The following is a 5,455-nucleotide window of genomic DNA, read 5'->3' on the forward strand; positions in this document are numbered from 1 at the left end:
AAAAAAAAAAAAAAAACACTATTGTGGACTTAGCTCCATTTATTTTACAGATACAAATACTCATTACATGATCCTTAAGGCAAAAATTCAACTGTTGCCCAATGTATAACAAAGATAGACTTTTGTAAAACATTTAAATGTTAAAACAGTTGCTCATATTAGAATCTAAACTGTGTAAAAGTGTGCTTATTCTTCTCTGTGTGTTTAATATGGTGTTCCTCTGTGAATTCCATAGCACTCTAATGCTTGCCTTTTCTCAAAGCACTGTTAGTTCAATATGACACAGACACTCTGGACTTTTAAAAGAGCCATTTGATTAACAACTTCACACCTAAAAGTTCAAATGATTGACTACATTCTTTTTCTGTTTTGACTGTTACTAAGTGACTGAAGGATGGAGGAACAGGACAGAAAGGAGGTGAGAGATACTGTGAAGTCCTCTTAACCATAGCTGTGGAAAGTAAAGTGAAGGAGAGTTGCTGACAGGGGACAAATTGTCAGAATAAGAAATATACATAGATAGGTAAACTAATTAAAGTCCAACCACTGTAATTAATCACCCAACTTTAAAAGGTGGTACAGGAATAAGAGCATCTCACAAAATTTCACGTCAGTTCTTGTCACAATTTTGAAAAAATAATGAATATAACCAGCCTGCAAGAATCTTTACTGAATAGTTCTAAAGATAGATTCTTTTCTCACTCTTCTCTCATAAAATACCTCCAAACCATAGTTTGCCCTGCCTACTACTTCTCCAACCTCCCTCCCCTACAGCTCTTTTTTTCCAAATCTACTCCCTTTCCATTTCTCTTCAGAAAAGGACAAGACTTCCAAGAGAAAAACACAAAACAGGACAACAGCAACAAAAAGATACAATAAGACAAGGCAAATGACCTCTTACTGAGGCTGGGCATGGTACCCAATAGAAGGAAAATATTCCCAAGGCCAGACAAAATATTCAGAGATACACTTGACCTCACTGTTAGGAGTTCCACAAAAATACCAAGGTAACAGCTGTAACAAATAAGAAAAGCACCTGCTGGAGACTCCTGTCTGCCCCATGCTTGCTGCTTTAGTCTCTGTGAGCCAATGTGAGCCATGCTTAGATGATTATGTGGTTCATGTTCTCCTGGTATCCTTCATCCCCCCTGACTTTTTCTCTCTCTCCTTCCAAGGGGTTCCCTTATCTACAAGGGGAGGGACCTGATGAAAACCTTCAATTTGGACCCTCTCTCTTTGCATAATATCTGGCTGTGGGTCTCTGCATCCACTCCCATTTGCTGCTAGAGGAATTATTTCTGATGACAACTGGACAAGGCACTGATGCAGGAGTATAGCAGAATATCAGGAGTCATTTCACCATTTTTTCTTGTTTGTTTGTTTGTTTGTTTGTTTGGCTGTTTATTTTGCAAGACTTGTTTGTTCTACCTTAGGTCTCTGAGATAGCAAGTCTCCAGTTTCACCCATCCAAGAAAAGAAAGATAACTGGTTTCGTCTATTGACTCGGGCTTCAAGTTAATCCAGAATTAAAGAGTATATCATTTGAAAAAAAATTATTCTTAATTCTGACTTGGCAATAGAAAACCATGCAGAGTGGTTTTAAAATATCATTTCTACATGAAAATCAAACACATCAGAATATCTGGAATATAGACACTTTATGATTTTCTTAATATAGAACTGGCTAATATTTCTCAGAATTATTCCAATGATTTTATGTAATGTTATACTCATAGATGTTTAGAATAATGACTTAACATTCTCTTTCCACGGCCAGAGCCTACACTCTCTTGACATTTTCTACCCATTATGATTGAGGGTAATACATATTTCTAATTTATGCCTCCAGTTCCACCCTGTGGGACTGAGTAATGGTATTTATTAACAAAATAATGGTTTGTAGAAGGTTATAAGATCAGACAAGATGAATGGCTCATTTACATAGACATTGGGAAATAATGTTTTTAAAAATCTGGAGGCTTGGTTGGGACCAGGGAACATCCTCTTAGAGATTGAGGAGGGAGAATGAGATAAGGAACTGTGTGGGAGGGGGCACTGGGAGATAGGCAATCTCTAGACTGGAAAAAGTAAAAGTAATAATAATAATGACAATAATAAAAAATCTTCTATAGATACATAAAGGATCAAGGAAGGATGAAGGAGTTTTAATATATAAAATTTAAATATACAAAAAAGATACATTTATCAGATTCATACCAGTCATTCTATGGCAAAAATATAAGGTAGATATGATTTTCTTTCTACACTTTGAATTTATTAATTAATTTCTTTCAGGTGTATCCTTTGAAATAAGCCTCTACTATACATAACAACAACAACAACAATAAAACATAATATTTAGAATTTGATTCAACTTTCAAACTAAGTTTCCTTAACATTAGTTTTTCATTGTTGAGGTTTTTTTTTTTATAGTGATGACAAAAGAAAAATCACTAACTTTTATGCAATATATTGGAAATTGTGCTAAACATTCTGTAAAGGAAACCAACTACCAATTCACTTGTAAATGATATTAATTTCTTTTTACTCACAAATATGGAAGCCATTTGGAGAATTAATTTTCTGTATGAATAACAAAATCAAAATTTTCCAAGTTAGAGCACACCAACAGTTTTTCTAATACTGAATTATTAGCCCTGAAAACTACTGTGATTATTTCAACAAAAATGACTTCTTCGTTGGAATACTTAGTACTCAGTTTGTGAAATAGTTGAGGATGCATTAGGAGGTATGGCCTTTTGGAGGAGGTGAGTCTCTTAAGGCTGATATGCAGGTTTTAAAGCCAAGCCATTCTGAGTTAGTTTTTCTTGTTTCCTCTGCCTTGTGATTGTGATTTGAGATCTGAGCTCCCAGCTACTGACATAGAACCATGCGTTCCTTTCTACCTTCATGCTCCATGTCATCAAGCTTATAGAATCCAATCTTCTGGAACTGTGAGTACCAAACTAAAAGCTTTATCTTATAATTTGCCTTGGTTGTGGTGTTAGTCCAAAATATTTTAAAAAGTAACTAAGACAATGCCTACAGATAAAATTGTACAGATTAAGCAAGTCGTATTTATATGTTTAGGAATACATATGTATATATGTATCTATATAATGAATATAAGAGCAATTAATAAAAAATGTAGTTTATGTTTTGAAAGAATTCAAATAGGAAAGGGTTTGAAGGAAGTGATGAGAGGAAGAACTTATGTAATTATAATATCTTAAATAATGGTAATAGTAAATAATAATAATAATAATAATAATAATAATAATAATAATACAAAAAATGTTATAGATACTAACTCTAAAAGACCCTATCTCAACAGCATTGTAAATTCACATTTGACACTCTTTACTTGTATATAATTATACATTCATTCATTTATTTTTATTTAATTAATTATTTTATATATATTTCATCCCTTGCTCCCTATCCCAGTCACTCTCCCACAGTTCCTCATTCCATTTGCCCTGTCCCTTGCCTCCAAAATGGTGCTCCATGCCTATTGCATCCTCCTTCCCTGGGGCCTCAAGTCTCTCTGGGTGTAGGTATACCTCCCACTGGGACCAGACAAGGCAGTCCTCGGCTATATATGTGCTGGGGGCTTCTGACCAGTCCATGTAAACTGCCTGGTTTGTGGCTCAGTCTCTGGGACCTCCCTGGTGTCTGGGTAAGTTGAGAGTGCTAGTCTTCCTATGTGGGTCTCCTTCCCCTTCAGTTCCTTGAATCCTTCTCCTAATTCCTCTATATGGGTCCATGATTTCAGTCCAATGGTTGGGTGTAAGCATCTGCATCTGTTTCAGCCAGATGCTGGTAGGGACTCTTAGATGACAGCCATGGTAGGCTCCTGTCTGTTAAGCACAACATAGCATCACTAATAGTATTAGGCCTTGGTGCTCCACTATAAAGTGGATCCCAAGTTGAACTAGTCACTGGACAACCTTACTTTTAGTCTCTTCTCCATTTTTGTCCCTGCAGTTCTTTTAGACAGGAACAATTCTGTGTAAGAAATTTTGACTGTAGGTTGGTAACCCTGTTCCTCCAATTGAGGCCCTGCCTATCTGCTGGAGAAGGACACTTCTAGTGCCCTGTCCACACTGTTGTACATTTTGGCTAAGGTCACCCAAATTAAATCCTAAGAGCCTCTCGCATTCCTGGTCTCTGGGACTTTCTAGAGGTTCCCCCCACCTTCCATCCCCAGAGACTGCATATTTTTATTCTCCTGGCCCTCTTGGCTTCTCTCCTGTCCTCCCCACCCAGTTCTTCATCCTATTTTCCTTATCCCCACCCTTCCCTTCTCCCAGCCAGATTCCTCCCTCCCTCTGTCTCCTGTGATTATTTTCTTCCCCCTTCTAAGTGGGATTAAAGCATCCTGATTTGAGGCTTTCTTCTTGTTATACTTTTTATGGTCTCTGGGTTATATCCTGGATATTCTGTACTTTCTGGCTAGTATCCACTTATCAGTGAGTACATACCATGCATGTCTTTTTGGGTCTGGGTTACCTCACTTGGGATGATATTTTCTAATTGCATCCATTTGTCTACAAAACTCATAATGTCCTCATTTTTAATAGGAGAATAACATTCTATTGTGTAAACGTACCACATTTTCTGTATTCATTCTTTGGTTGAGGGACATCTGGGTTGTTTCCAGTGTCTGGCTATTACAAATAAGACTTCTGTGAACATAGTAGAGCACTAGAGCATGTGTTGTTGTGGTATGATGGATTATTTTTTGGGTATATTCCTAGGAGTGGTAAAGCTGGGCCTTCAGATAAAGCTATTTCCAATTTTCTGAGAAATCAGCAGAATGATTTCCAGAGTGGTTGTACCAGCTTGCAATCCCACCAGCTATGGAGGAGTGTTCCTTTTTCTGCACATCCTCACCAGCATGTGCTATCACCTGAGTTTTTGATCTTAGCCATTCTGATTGGTGTAAGCTGGAATCTCAGGGTTACTTTGATTTGCATTTCCCTGATGACTAAGGATGTTGAACGTTTATTTAAGTGCTTCTTGACCATTTGAGTTTCCTCTGTTGAAATTTCTTTGTCTAGCTCTGCACCCCATTTTCTAATTGGCTTATTTGCTTTTTGAAGGTTAATTTCTTGTTCTTTAAATATTTTGGATACTAGCCCACTATCAGATATAGGTTTAGTGAAGATTTTTATTTTTAATCCAAATCCAATTGTCCTTTTGTCCTATGGGAAGTGTCATTTGCCTTCCTTATAGAACCTTGTTAGTTTCATGAGGTCCCACTTATCAATTGTTGATCTTAGGGCCTGAGCCTGGTCTAGCTGATGGTGTACATGTAGAAGAATGTAAATAGATCTGTATTTTTCATTTTGCACAAAGGTCAAGTTCAAGTGGGTCAAAGACCTCCATATAAATCTAATAGAAAAAGAAGAGGTCAGGAGCCTCGAACTCACTGGCACTGAGGAAATTTTCC

Source organism: Mastomys coucha, unplaced genomic scaffold (assembly GCF_008632895.1).
Source record: "Mastomys coucha isolate ucsf_1 unplaced genomic scaffold, UCSF_Mcou_1 pScaffold8, whole genome shotgun sequence".
In the NCBI taxonomy this organism is placed as follows: domain Eukaryota; kingdom Metazoa; phylum Chordata; class Mammalia; order Rodentia; family Muridae; genus Mastomys; species Mastomys coucha.